General features: G+C 52.7%; 1 protein-coding gene across 3 annotated transcripts in view; it reads left to right on the top strand.

The window, feature by feature from the left end:
- LOC106595272 (cytoplasmic protein NCK1) overlaps nt 1-14,360 on the top strand; it is a 94,757-nt gene that overhangs the window by 43,865 nt on the left and 36,532 nt on the right. The window lies entirely within an intron of this gene.

Genomic DNA, 14,360 nt, shown 5'->3' with positions numbered 1-14,360 from the left:
CCATTCTGCTCCTCAAACTGGGTTCTGTTTGCTGTGTGGTTGTGATGAAGACTAACAAAAATAGACACGCGTTAATTTCATTCCACAAAATTATGCAAAATAACCTATAGACTGGTAAGAATCACTGGTTAAAATGTTCGGTGTCTAACCGGTTAACCATTAAAATCCCTAGTGGGAACTCAAAACATCTCTAAATATAATATTGTTGCTATATAGCCATGTAGGTTAATTTATCTGCCAGGGAAATCTGACCATAACTATATTCTCCTGATTCCTGCTTACAAGCAAAAACTACTCATTGGCGGCAGCTCTGGCTTTTAGCTCAGTGTGGATGTTGCCTGTAATACATGGCTTCTGGTTGGGAAATGTACGTACGGTCACTGTGGGGACAACGTCGTCGATGCACTTATTGACGAAGCCGGTGATTTCTTGAGGTGGTATACTCCTCAATGACATTGGATGAATCCCGGAACATATTCCAGTCTGCGAGCGAACAGTCCTGTAGTTTAGCATCCGCGTCATCTGACCACTTCTGTATTGAGCAAGTCACTGGTACTTCCTGCTTTAGTTTTTGCTTGTAAGCAGGATTCAGGAGGATAGAATTATGGCCAGATTCGCCAAATGGAGGGCGAGGGAGAGGTTTGTCTTTGTGTGTGGAGTAAAGGTGGTCTCAAGTTTTTTTTCTTCCCCTCTGGTTGCACATGCCGGTAGAAATTAGGTAAAATGGATTTGTTTGCCTGCGTTAAAGTCGCCGGCCACTAGGAGCGCTGCTTCTGCATTAGCATTTTCTTGTTAGCTTATGGCCTTATACAGCTCGTTGAGTGCGGTCTTAGTGCCAGCATCGGTCTGTGGTGGTAAATGGACAGCTACAAATAATATAGATGAGAACTCTCTTGGTAGATAGTGTGGTCTACAGCTTATCATGAGATACTCTACCTCAGGCGAGCAATACCTCGAGACTTCTTTAATAGTAGACATCGCGCACCAGCAGTTATTGACAAATAGACGCACACCAACTTTTCTTCACGCTGATGACGGGGATTTGCGCCTTGTCTCGACAAAGCAGTATATCCTTTGCGTCGGACTCGTTAAATAAAAAGTCTTTGTCCAGTTCGAGGTGAGTAATCGCTGTTCTGATGTCCACAAGCACTTTTCGGTCATAAGAACAGGTAGCAACAACTTTATGTACAAAATGAGTTACAAACAATGCAAAAAAAACAAACAAATTGTGCTGTTGGTTAGGAGCCCGTAAAACGGCAACCCCTCCAGCACCATTCTCTAATGACTCATGCCAGAAACCCTAGACCCACCCCAATTCTCAAACCGCCCCAACAGATCCACGCACTCTCAATCACACTCCACACTGCCCTTTCCCACCTGGACAAAAGGAACACCTATATGAGAATGCTATTCATTGACTACAGCTCAGCGTTCAATACCATAGTGCCCACAAAGCTCATCACTAAGCTAAGGACCCTTGGGACTAAACACCTCCCTCTGCAACTGGATCCTGGACTTCCTGACGGGCCGCCCCCAGGTGGTGAGGGTAGGCAACAACACATCTGCCATGCTGATCCTCAAAACGGGGGCCCCTCAGGGGTGCGTGCTTAGTCTCCTCCTGTACTCCCTGTTCACCTACGAATGCGTGGCCAAGCACCACTCCCAACACCATCATTAAGTTTGCTGACGACACAACAGTGTTAGGCCTGATCACTGACAATGATGACACCGCCTATAGGGAGGAGGTCCAAGTGTGCAAGGACCAACAACCTCTCCCTCAATGTGAGCAAGACATAGGAGCTGATTGTGGACTACAGGAAAAGGAGGGCTGAACAGTCCCCAATTAACATCAACGGGGCTGAAATTTAGCGGGTCGAGAGTTTCAAGTTCCTTGGTGTCCACATGACCAACAAACTATCATGGTCCAAACACACCAAGACAGTCGTGAAGAGGGCACGACAAACACCTTTTCCCCCTCAGGAAACCGCAAAGATTTGTCATGGGTTCCCAGATCCTCGAAAGGTTCTACAGCTGCACCATCGAGACATCCTGACCGGTTGCATCACCGCCTGGTATTGCAACTGCTTGGCCTCCCACCATAAAGCGCTACAGAGGGTAATGCTTTTTACCTTTATTTAACTAGGCAAGTCAGTTAAGAACAAATTCTTATTTTCAGTGACTGCCTAGGAACAGTGGGTTAACTGCCTTGTTCAGGGGCAGAACGACAGATTTGTACCTTGTCAGCTCGGGGATTCAATCTTGCAACCTTTCGGTTACTGGCCCAATGCTCTAACCACTTGGCTACCTGCCGCCCCAGTACATCACTGGGGCCAAGCTTCCTGCCATCCAGGACCTATATACTAGGCAGTGTCAGTGGAAGGCCCAAAAAATTGTCAAAGACTCCAGTCACTGAAGTCATAGACCACGGCAAGTGGTACCGAAGCGGTACCACGTTAAGTCTAAGTCCAAAATGCTCCTTAATGGCTTCTACCCCCAAGCCATAATACTGCTGAACAATTAATCAAATGGCCCCCACATTGCTGCTACTCTCTGTTTATTATCTATGCATCTATACTTTACAAATTACCTGGACTAACCTGTACCGCCGCACATTGACTCGGTACCAGACCCGGCTGTATACAGCCTCATTACTAACCTGTACCGCCGCACATTGACTCGGTACCGGACCCGGCTGTATATAGCCTCATTACTAACCTGTACCGCCGCACATTGACTCGGTACCAGACCCGGCTGTGTACAGCCTCATTACTAACCTGTACCGCCGCACATTGACTCGGTACCGGACCCGGCTGTATACAGCCTCATTACTAACCTGTACCGCCGCACATTGACTCGGTACTGGACCCGGCTGTATACAGCCTCATTACTAACCTGTACCACCGCGCATTGACTCGGTACCGGACCCGGCTGTATATAGCCTCATTACTAACCTGTACCACCGCGCATTGACTCGGTACTGGACCCGGCTGTATATAGCCTCATTACTAACCTGTACCACCGCACATTGACTCGGTACTGGACCCGGCTGTATACAGCCTCATTACTAACCTGTACCACCGCACATTGACTCGGTACTGGACCCGGCTGTATACAGCCTCATTACTAACCTGTACCGCCGCGCATTGACTTGGTACTGGACCCGGCTGTATACAGCCTCATTACTAACCTGTACCGCCGCGCATTGACTCGGTACTAGACCCGGCTGTATATAGCCTCATTACTAACCTGTACCACCGCACATTGACTCGGTACCAGACCCGGCTGTATATAGCCTCATTACTAACCTGTACCACCGCACATTGACTCAGTACTGGACCCGGCTGTATATAGCCTCATTACTAACCTGTACCACCGCGCATTGACTCGGTACCGGACCCGGCTGTATATAGCCTCATTACTAACCTGTACCGCCGCACATTGACTCGGTACCGGACCCGGCTGTATATAGCCTCATTACTAACCTGTACCGCCGCACATTGACTCGGTACTGGACCCGGCTGTATATAGCCTCATTACTAACCTGTACCACCGCACATTGACTCGGTACTGGACCCGGCTGTATATAGCCTCATTACTAACCTGTACCGCCGCGCATTGACTCGGTACTGGACCCGGCTGTATATAGCCTCATTACTAACCTGTACCGCCGCACATTGACTCGGTACCGGACCCGGCTGTATATAGCCTCATTACTAACCTGTACCACCGCGCATTGACTCGGTACTGGACCCGGCTGTATATAGCCTCATTACTAACCTGTACCACCGCGCATTGACTCGGTACCGGACCCGGCTGTATATAGCCTCATTACTAACCTGTACCACCGCGCATTGACTCGGTACCGGACCCGGCTGTATATAGCCTCATTACTAACCTGTACCACCGCGCATTGACTCAGTACTGGACCCGGCTGTATATAGCCTCATTACTAACCTGTACCGCCGCACATTGACTCGGTACTGGACCCGGCTGTATACAGCCTCATTACTAACCTGTACCGCCGCACATTGACTCGGTACTGGACCCGGCTGTATACAGCCTCATTACTAACCTGTACCGCCGCGCATTGACTCGGTACTGGACCCGGCTGTATATAGCCTCATTACTAACCTGTACCACCGCGCATTGACTCGGTACCGGACCCGGCTGTATATAGCCTCATTACTAACCTGTACCACCGCGCATTGACTCGGTACCAGACCCGGCTGTATATAGCCTCATTACTAACCTGTACCGCCGCGCATTGACTCGGTACCAGACCCGGCTGTATTATGTCATTTTCTTGTTCCTTTTTGATTAGATTTTTTTTTTTACTTGAGTTTATTTAATAAATATTTTCTTAACTCTATTTCTTGAACTGCATTGTTGGTTAAGGGCTTGTAAGTAAAGCATTTCACTGTGAGGTCTACTACACCTGTTGTATTCAGCATTTCACTGTGAGGTCTACTACACCTGTTGTATTCAGCATTTCACTGTGAGGTCTACTACACCTGTTGTATTCAGCATTTCACTGTGAGGTCTACTACACCTGTTGTATTCAGCATTTCACTGTACGGTTTACTACACCTGTTGTATTCAGCATTTCACTGTAAGGTCTACTACACCTGTTGTATTCAGCATTTCACTGTGAGGTCTACTACACCTGTTGTATTCGGCGCATGTGACAAATAACATTTGATTAATGTAGACTAATGTCCTACTAAAACTTTCCAGTGTTAAGCCTCGGCTACTTGATGTAACTGTACTACACGGCCTACTCTGGGTCTGAACCGTACGGCACGCTGCTTCTCTCTCTCGCTCTCACTCTCGCTCTCTCTGCTTTGAGACTAATGCTGTGTTCAAAACAGCTGGGAACTCGTAAGTCTCCAACCTCAGTGCGTTCAACAGCTGGGAACTGGTAAAATGAGATCCGACTGGGGAGAAATAGTTTTGAACGGTCATCGAACTCGGAATTCCAAGTAGAAAACATTTTCCTGATTTGTCATGATTTGACCTCGTTGTTGTGCTGGGGTGTGTTGTGCTGGGGTGTGTTGTGCTGGGGTGTGTTGTGCTGGGGTGTGTTGTGCTGGGGTGTGTTGTTGAGGTGTTATTGTGTTGGGATGTGTTGTTGAGGTGTTGTTGTGCTGGGATGTGTTGTTGAGGTGTTATTGTGCTGGGGTGTGTTGTTGAGGTGTTGTTGTGCTGGGATGTGTTGTTGTGTTGGGGTGTGTTGTTGTGTTGGGGTGTGTTGTTGTGTTGGGGTGTGTTGTTGTGTTGGGGTGTGTTGTTGTGTTGGGGTGTGTTGTTGTGTTGGGGTGTGTTGTTGTGCTGGGGTGTGTTGTTGTGCTGGGGTGTGTTGTTGTGCTGGGGTGTGTTGTTGTGCTGGGGTGTGTTGTTGTGCTGGGGTGTGTTGTTGTGTTGGTGTGTTGTTGTGTTGGGGTGTGTTGTGCTGGGGTGTGTTGTGCTGGGGTGTGTTGTTGAGGTGTTGTTGTGCTGGGGTGTGTTGTTGTGCTGGGGTGTGTTGTTGTGCTGGGGTGTGTTGTTGTGCTGGGGTGTGTTGTTGTGCTGGGGTGTGTTGTTGTGCTGGGGTGTGTTGTTGTGCTGGGGTGTGTTGTTGTGCTGGGGTGTGTTGTTGTGCTGGGGTGTGTTGTTGAGGTGTAGGTGTGTTGTGTTGGTGTGTTGTTGAGGTGTTGTTGTGCTGGGGTGTTGATTGTTTGTGTCTTTCTTCCTATGGCCACCGGGAACAGAGGTCTTACCTGGACTTGAAGAACGCACTGCCACTTTTACAGGTTCCAACTGTAGCCTAGGGTTTCAACCATGTTGTCCCCTCCAGACTCTCTCTCTCTCTCTCTCTCTCTCTCTCTCTCTCCTGCTTGGTGGTGTTGTCCCCCTCCAGACTCTCTCTCTCTCTCCTGCTTGGTGGTGTTGTCCCCTCCAGACTCTCTCTCTCTCTCCTGCTTGGTGGTGTTGTCCCCCTCCAGACTCTCTCTCTCTCTCCTGCTTGGTGGTGTTGTCCCCCTCCAGACTCTCTCTCTCTCTCTCCTGCTTGGTGGTGTTATCCCCTCCAGACTCTCTCTCTCCTGCTTGGTGGTGTTGTCCCCTCCAGACTCTCTCTCTCTCTCTCCTGCTTGGTGGTGTTGTCCCCCTCCAGACTCTCTCTCTCTCTCTCTCCTGCTTGGTGGTGTTGTCCCCCTCCAGACTCTCTCTCTCTCTCCTGCTTGGTTGTGTTGTCCCCCTCCAGACTCTCTCTCTCTCTCTCCCTGCTTGGTTGTGTTGTCCCCTCCAGACTCTCTCTCTCTCTCTCCTGCTTGGTGGTGTTGTCCCCTCCAGACTCTCTCTCTCTCTCCCTGCTTGGTGGTGTTGTCCCCTCCAGACTCTCTCTCTCTCTCCCTGCTTGGTGGTGTTGTCCCCTCCAGACTCTCTCTCTCCTGCTTGGTGGTGTTGTCCCCTCCAGACTCTCTCTCTCTCTCTCTCTCTCTCTCTCTGCTTGGTGGTGTTGTCCCCCTCCAGACTCTCTCTCTCTCTCCTGCTTGGTGGTGTTGTCCCCTCCAGACTCTCTCTCTCTCTCCCTGCTTGGTGGTGTTGTCCCCCTCCAGACTCTCTCTCTCTCTCCTGCTTGGTGGTGTTGTCCCCCTCCAGACTCTCTCTCTCTCTCTCCCTGCTTGGTGGTGTTGTCCCCTCCAGACTCTCTCTCTCCCTGCTTGGTGGTGTTGTCCCCTCCAGACTCTCTCTCTCTCTCCCTGCTTGGTGGTGTTGTCCCCCTCCAGACTCTCTCTCTCTCTCTCCTGCTTGGTGGTGTTGTCCCCTCCAGACTCTCTCTCTCCTGCTTGGTGGTGTTGTCCCCCTCCAGACTCTCTCTCTCTCTCTCCTGCTTGGTTGTGTTGTCCCCTCCAGACTCTCTCTCTCTCTCTCTCTCCTGCTTGGTGGTGTTGTCCCCTCCAGACTCTCTCTCTCTCTCCTGCTTGGTGGTGTTGTCCCCTCCAGACTCTCTCTCTCTCTCCTGCTTGGTGGTGTTGTCCCCTCCAGACTCTCTCTCTCCTGCTTGGTGGTGTTGTCCCCTCCAGACTCTCTCTCTCTCTCTCTCTCTCTCCTGCTTGGTGGTGTTGTCCCCCTCCAGACTCTCTCTCTCTCTCCTGCTTGGTGGTGTTGTCCCCTCCAGACTCTCTCTCTCTGCTTGGTGGTGTTGTCCCCCTCCAGACTCTCTCTCTCTCTCCTGCTTGGTGGTGTTGTCCCCTCCAGACTCTCTCTCTCTCTCTCCTGCTTGGTGGTGTTGTCCCCCTCCAGACTCTCTCTCTCTCTCTCTCCTGCTTGGTGGTGTTGTCCCCTCCAGACTCTCTCTCTCTCTCTCCTGCTTGGTGGTGTTGTCCCCCTCCAGACTCTCTCTCTCTCTCTCTCTCTCTCCTCTCTCCTGCTTGGTGGTGTTGTCCCCCTCCAGACTCTCTCTCTCTCTCTCTCTCTCCTGCTTGGTGGTGTTGTCCCCTCCAGACTCTCTCTCTCTCCTGCTTGGTGGTGTTGTCCCCTCCAGACTCTCTCTCTCTCTCTCTCTCTCTCTCTCCTGCTTGGTGGTGTTGTCCCCTCCAGACTCTCTCTCTCTCTCCTGCTTGGTGGTGTTGTCCCCCTCCAGACTCTCTCTCTCTCTCCTGCTTGGTGGTGTTGTCCCCTCCAGACTCTCTCTCTCTCTCTCTCCTTCTGCTTGGTGGTGTTGTCCCCTCCAGACTCTCTCTCTCTCTCCTGCTTGGTGGTGTTGTCCCCTCCAGACTCTCTTCTCTCTCTCCTGCTTGGTGGTGTTGTCCCCTCCAGACTCTCTCTCTCTCTCTCTCTCTCTCTCCTGCTTGGTGGTGTTGTCCCCTCCAGACTCTCTCTCTCTCCTGCTTGGTGGTGTTGTCCCCTCCAGACTCTCTCTCTCTCTCCTGCTTGGTGGTGTTGTCCCCTCCAGACTCTCTCTCTCTCCTCCTGCTTGGTGGTGTTGTCCCCTCCAGACTCTCTCTCTCCTGCTTGGTGGTGTTGTCCCCTCCAGACTCTCTCTCTCTCTCCTGCTTGGTGGTGTTGTCCCCTCCAGACTCTCTCTCTCTCCTGCTTGGTGGTGTTGTCCCCCTCCAGACTCTCTCTCTCTCTCTCTCTCTCTCTCTCCTGCTTGGTGGTGTTGTCCCCCTCCAGACTCTCTCTCTCTCCTGCTTGGTGGTGTTGTCCCCCTCCAGACTCTCTCTCTCTCTCTCCTGCTTGGTGGTGTTGTCCCCTCCAGACTCTCTCTCTCCTGCTTGGTGGTGTTGTCCCCTCCAGACTCTCTCTCTCTCTCTCTCCTGCTTGGTGGTGTTGTCCCCTCCAGACTCTCTCTCTCTCTCTCCTGCTTGGTGGTGTTGTCCCCTCCAGACTCTCTCTCTCTCTCTCCTGCTTGGTGGTGTTGTCCCCTCCAGACTCTCTCTCTCTCTCTCTGCTTGGTGGTGTTGTCCCCTCCAGACTCTCTCTCTCTCTCTCCTGCTTGGTGGTGTTGTCCCCTCCAGACTCTCTCTCTCTCTCTCTCCTGCTTGGTGGTGTTGTCCCCCTCCAGACTCTCTCTCTCTCTCTCTCTCTCCTCTCTCTCTCTCTCTCCTGCTTGGTGGTGTTGTCCCCTCCAGACTCTCTCTCTCTCTCTCTGCTTGGTGGTGTTGTCCCCTCCAGACTCTCTCTCTCTCTCCTGCTTGGTGATGTTGTCCCCCTCCAGACTCTCTCTCTCTCTCTCTCTCCCTGCTTGGTGGTGTTGTCCCCTCCAGACTCTCTCTCTCTCTCCTGCTTGGTGGTGTTGTCCCCCTCCAGACTCTCTCTCTCTCTCTCTCCTGCTTGGTGGTGTTGTCCCCCTCCAGACTCTCTCTCTCTCTCTCTCTCTCCTGCTTGGTGGTGTTGTCCCCCTCCAGACTCTCTCTCTCTCTCTCTCTCTCCTGCTTGGTGGTGTTGTCCCCCTCCAGACTCTCTCTCTCTCTCTCTCCTGCTTGGTGGTGTTGTCCCCCTCCAGACTCTCTCTCTCTCTCCTGCTTGGTGGTGTTGTCCCCTCCAGACTCTCTCTCTCTCTCCTGCTTGGTGGTGTTGTCCCCTCCAGACTCTCTCTCTCTCTCTCCTGCTTGGTGGTGTTGTCCCCTCCAGACTCTCTCTCTCTCTCTCCTGCTTGGTGGTGTTGTCCCCTCCAGACTCTCTCTCTCTCTCCTGCTTGGTGGTGTTGTCCCCTCCAGACTCTCTCTCTCTCTCTCCTGCTTGGTGGTGTTGTCCCCTCCAGACTCTCTCTCTCTCTCTCCTGCTTGGTGGTGTTGTCCCCTCCAGACTCTCTCTCTCTCCCTGCTTGGTGGTGTTGTCCCCTCCAGACTCTCTCTCTCTCTCTCCTGCTTGGTGGTGTTGTCCCCTCCAGACTCTCTCTCTCTCTCTCCTGCTTGGTGGTGTTGTCCCCTCCAGACTCTCTCTCTCTCTCTCCTGCTTGGTGGTGTTGTCCCCTCCAGACTCTCTCTCTCTCTCTCTCTCTCCTGCTTGGTGGTGTTGTCCCCTCCAGACTCTCTCTCTCTCTCCTGCTTGGTGGTGTTGTCCCCTCCAGACTCTCTCTCTCTCTCCTCTCTCCTGCTTGGTGGTGTTGTCCCCTCCAGACTCTCTCTCTCTCTCTCCTGCTTGGTGGTGTTGTCCCCTCCAGACTCTCTCTCTCTCTCCTGCTTGGTGGTGTTGTCCCCTCCAGACTCTCTCTCTCTCTCCTGCTTGGTGGTGTTGTCCCCCTCCAGACTCACTCTCTCTCTCTCTCCTGCTTGGTGGTGTTGTCCCCTCCAGACTCTCTCTCTCCTGCTTGGTGGTGTTGTCCCCTCCAGACTCACTCTCTCTCTCTCTCCTGCTTGGTGGTGTTGTCCCCTCCAGACTCTCTCTCTCTCTCTCTCTCTCTCTCTCTCTCTCCTGCTTGGTGGTGTTGTCCCCTCCAGACTCTCTCTCTCTCCCTGCTTGGTGGTGTTGTCCCCCTCCAGACTCTCTCTCTCTCCTGCTTGGTGATGTTGTCCCCTCCAGACTCTCTCTCTCTCTCTCCTGCTTGGTGGTGTTGTCCCCTCCAGACTCTCTCTCTCTCTCTCTCCTGCTTGGTGGTGTTGTCCCCCTCCAGACTCTCTCTCTCTCCTGCTTGGTGGTGTTGTCCCCTCCAGACTCTCTCTCTCTCTCCTGCTTGGTGGTGTTGTCCCCTCCAGACTCTCTCTCTCTCTCCTGCTTGGTGGTGTTGTCCCCTCCAGACTCTCTCTCTCTCCTGCTTGGTGGTGTTGTCCCCTCCAGACTCTCTATCTCTCTCTCCTGCTTGGTGGTGTTGTCCCCCTCCAGACTCTCTCTCTCTCCTGCTTGGTGATGTTGTCCCCCTCCAGACTCTCTCTCTCTCTCTCTCTCTCCTGCTTGGTGGTGTTGTCCCCCTCCAGACTCTCTCTCTCTCCTGCTTGGTGGTGTTGTCCCCTCCAGACTCTCTCTCGCTCCTGCTTGGTGGTGTTGTCCCCCTCCAGACTCTCTCTCTCTCCTGCTTGCTCTGCTTGGTGGTGTTGTCCCCTCCAGACTCTCTATCTCTCTCCTGCTTGGTGGTGTTGTCCCCTCCAGACTCTCTCTCTCTCTCCTGCTTGGTGGTGTTGTCCCCCTCCAGACTCTCTCTCTCTCTCCTGCTTGGTGGTGTTGTCCCCTCCAGACTCTCTCTCTCTCTCTCTCTCCTGCTTGGTGGTGTTGTCCCCTCCAGACTCTCCCTCTCTCCTGCTTGGTGGTGTTGTCCCCCTCCAGACTCTCTCTCTCTCTCTCTCCTGCTTGGTGGTGTTGTCCCCTCCAGACTCTCTCTCTCTCTCCTGCTTGGTGGTGTTGTCCCCCTCCAGACTCTCTCTCTCTCTCCTGCTTGGTGGTGTTGTCCCCTCCAGACTCTCTCTCTCTCTCTCTCTCTCCTGCTTGGTGGTGTTGTCCCCTCCAGACTCTCTCTCTCTCTCTCCTGCTTGGTGGTGTTGTCCCCCTCCAGACTCTCTCTCTCTCTCTCTCTCTCTCTCTCTCTCTCTCCTGCTTGGTGGTGTTGTCCCCTCCAGACTCTCTCTCTCTCTCCTGCTTGGTGGTGTTGTCCCCTCCAGACTCTCTCTCTCTATCTCTCTCCTGCTTGGTGGTGTTGTCCCCTCCAGACTCTCTCTCTCTCTCCTGCTTGGTGGTGTTGTCCCCTCCAGACTCTCTCTCTCTCTCCTGCTTGGTGGTAGTTGTCCCCTCCAGACTCTCTCTCTCTCTCTCCTGCTTGGTGGTGTTGTCCCCTCCAGACTCTCTCTCTCTCTCTCCTGCTTGGTGGTGTTGTCCCCTCCAGACTCTCTCTCTCTCCTGCTTGGTGGTGTTGTCCCCGCCTGACTCTCTCTCTCTCTCTCCTGCTTGGTGGTGTTGTCCCCTCCAGACTCTCTCTCTCTCCTGCTTGGTGGTGTTGTCCCCCTCCAGACTCTCTCTCTCTCTCTCTCTCTCTCTCTCTCTCTCCTGCTTGGTGGTGTTGTCCCCTCCAGACTCTCTCTCTCTCTCTCTCTCTCCTGCTTGGTGGTGTTGTCCCCTCCAGACTCTCTCTCTCTCTCTCTCTCCTGCTTGGTGGTGTTGTCCCCCTCCAGACTCTCTCTCTCTCTCTCCTGCTTGGTGGTGTTGTCCCCCTCCAGACTCTTTCTCTCTCTCTCCTGCTTGGTGGTGTTGTCCCCTCCAGACTCTCTCTCTCTCCTGCTTGGTGGTGTTGTCCCCTCCAGACTCTCTCTCTCTCCTGCTTGGTGGTGTTGTCCCCCTCCAGACTCTCTCTCTCTCTCTCTCTCTCTCTCCTGCTTGGTGGTGTTGTCCCCTCCAGACTCTCTCTCTCTCCTGCTTGGTGGTGTTGTCCCCTCCAGACTCTCTCTCTCTCTCCTGCTTGGTGGTGTTGTCCCCTCCAGACTCTCTCTCTCTCTCCTGCTTGGTGGTGTTGTCCCCCTCCAGACTCTCTCTCTCTCTTTCCTGCTTGGTGGTGTTGTCCCCTCCAGACTCTCTCTCTCTCCTGCTTGGTGGTGTTGTCCCCCTCCAGACTCTCTCTCTCTCTCTCCTGCTTGGTGGTGTTGTCCCCCTCCAGACTCTCTCTCTCTCTCTCCTGCTTGGTGGTGTTGTCCCCTCCAGACTCTCTCTCTCTCCTGCTTGGTGGTGTTGTCCCCTCCAGACTCTCTCTCTCTCTCCTGCTTGGTGGTGTTGTCCCCTCCAGACTCTCTCTCTCTCTCTCTCTCTCTCCTGCTTGGTGGTGTTGTCCCCTCCAGACTCTCTCTCTCTCCTGCTTGGTGGTGTTGTCCCTGTGTTTCCTCCTTCAGTCTCAATACTTATAGGCTGGCAGATATGTTGCTGGTTTGAATCAGGCCAACGAGGTGAAAAAGGCACGTCACCCTAATTACTGCTGTAAATCGCTCTGGATTAGAATGTCTGTTAAATGACTAAAAAGAAGCTTCCATTCCTATGTCCCATAGTTCTCATTTCCTGTTTGTATTGATGTGTCTAGTGGTCTAGGTGGTGATGTGTGTGTGTGTGTGTGTGTGGTATCCTGGCTGCTTAGCGTCAAAACCAGATCTACCCAAACCCAGGAAACCCTAAACGTACACGCACGCACACACACACACACACACACACACACACACACACACACACACACACACACACACAGCACAAAGGCTCTCACTGAGTCCTGACCCACCCCACGTGACATGCGACTACATGCCTGGTCTGGGGAGCTGCGATTTATCTCAAGATTCATTTTTAGAAGCGCTGCGCAGGCATAAAAGTTGTAATTCATTTATTTTATTTATTTATTCAAAAGTCTACTAAAGTGAACTGTTTTTTTTTGGTCCCTTTTTTGTCGGCTATTTGCATTGTTTTGTTCACAAGCTAGGTTGGTTTTAAATGCTTCAGTGAAGACTCGTCGGCTACTAGTCAAGTTGTCATATCTCGCTGGCAGGCCCACACGCTGGCAGGCCCACACGCTGGCAGGCCCACACGCTGGCAGGCCCACACGCTGGCAGGCCCACACGCTGGCAGGCCCACACGCTGGCAGGCCCACACGCTGGCAGGTCCACACGCTGGCAGGCCCACACGCTGGCAGGCCCACACGCTGGCAGGCCCACACGCTGGCAGGCCCACACGCTGGCAGGCCCACACGCTGGCAGGCCCACACGCTGGCAGGCCCACACGCTGGCAGGCCCACACGCTGGCAGGCCCACACGCTGGCAGGCCCACGCTGTGTTTGGTCGCCACAGCATCCTCCTGCCCTTTTTAAGTGGGCAGCTGAACACTTGTCTCATCTGTGATATTTAGGCTAAAAGACTCGGGTAAATAAAATATACCACATCACTTCTTACTATGTCTTGTTTTAGAAACATGACAAAGCATTGCTTTTTGCTGTAAGAATGACACACAAATGATTTGTCCTGGTTTAAAAATAAAATCTGAGAGAAAAATCTACCTGCCGCAGTGGCTGGTGGATAAAATGAATGAATCTATTTTTTTTATTCAAAGCTTTATGTTTTGAAATATAATATGGTCTGAGGAGAACAATCTTGGCAGGCCAGGCATATAGCCACTATGCTGTGATGATGTACCAGGCTTACTACAGAACTGTTTGTGTTTGGTCAGCGTTCCATTTTAAATGGAGATCTCCGCTTGCTTTCTGACTGAGAAAGGCATCTTTACTCAACAGGTTATATAGAGGGGAACTGGGGACCACTAGAGGGGAACTGGGGACCACTAGAGGGGAACTGGGGACCACTAGAGGGGAACTGGGGACCACTAGAGGGGAACTGGGGACCACTAGAGGGGAACTGGGGACCACTAGAGGGGAACTGGGGACCACTAGAGGGGAACTGGGGACCACTAGAGGGGAACTGGGGACCACTAGAGGGGAACTGGGGACCACTAGAGGGGAACTGGGGACCACTAGAGGGGAACTGGGGACCACTAGAGGGGAACTGGGGACCACTAGAGGGGAACTGGGGACCACTAGAGGGGAACTGGGGACCACTAGAGGGGAACTGGGGACCACTAGAGGGGAACTGGGGACCACTAGAGGGGAACTGGGGACCACTAGAGGGGAACTGGGGACCACTAGAGGGGGTGTGTGTGTGTGTGTGTTGGGGGGTGTGTTGGGTGTGTGTGTGTGTGTCATGTTGTGTCTGCAGATGGTTGCTATGAGTCTCTACAGGCAACTGGAGCACAGAGTCCTGACTCGCTGACTAGCTAACGTTCAGACTGACAAGCTGACTGGCACACACACACACTCTCTCTCTCTCTCTCTCTCTCTCTCTCTCTCTCTCTCTCTCTCTCTCTCTCTCTCTCTCTCTCTCTCTCTCTCTCTCTCTCTCTCTCTCTCTGTCTCTGTCTCTCTCTCTCTC

Source organism: Salmo salar, chromosome ssa29 (assembly GCF_905237065.1).
Source record: "Salmo salar chromosome ssa29, Ssal_v3.1, whole genome shotgun sequence".
NCBI lineage: Eukaryota > Metazoa > Chordata > Actinopteri > Salmoniformes > Salmonidae > Salmo > Salmo salar.
This window is presented reverse-complemented; position numbering and strand designations above follow the sequence as displayed.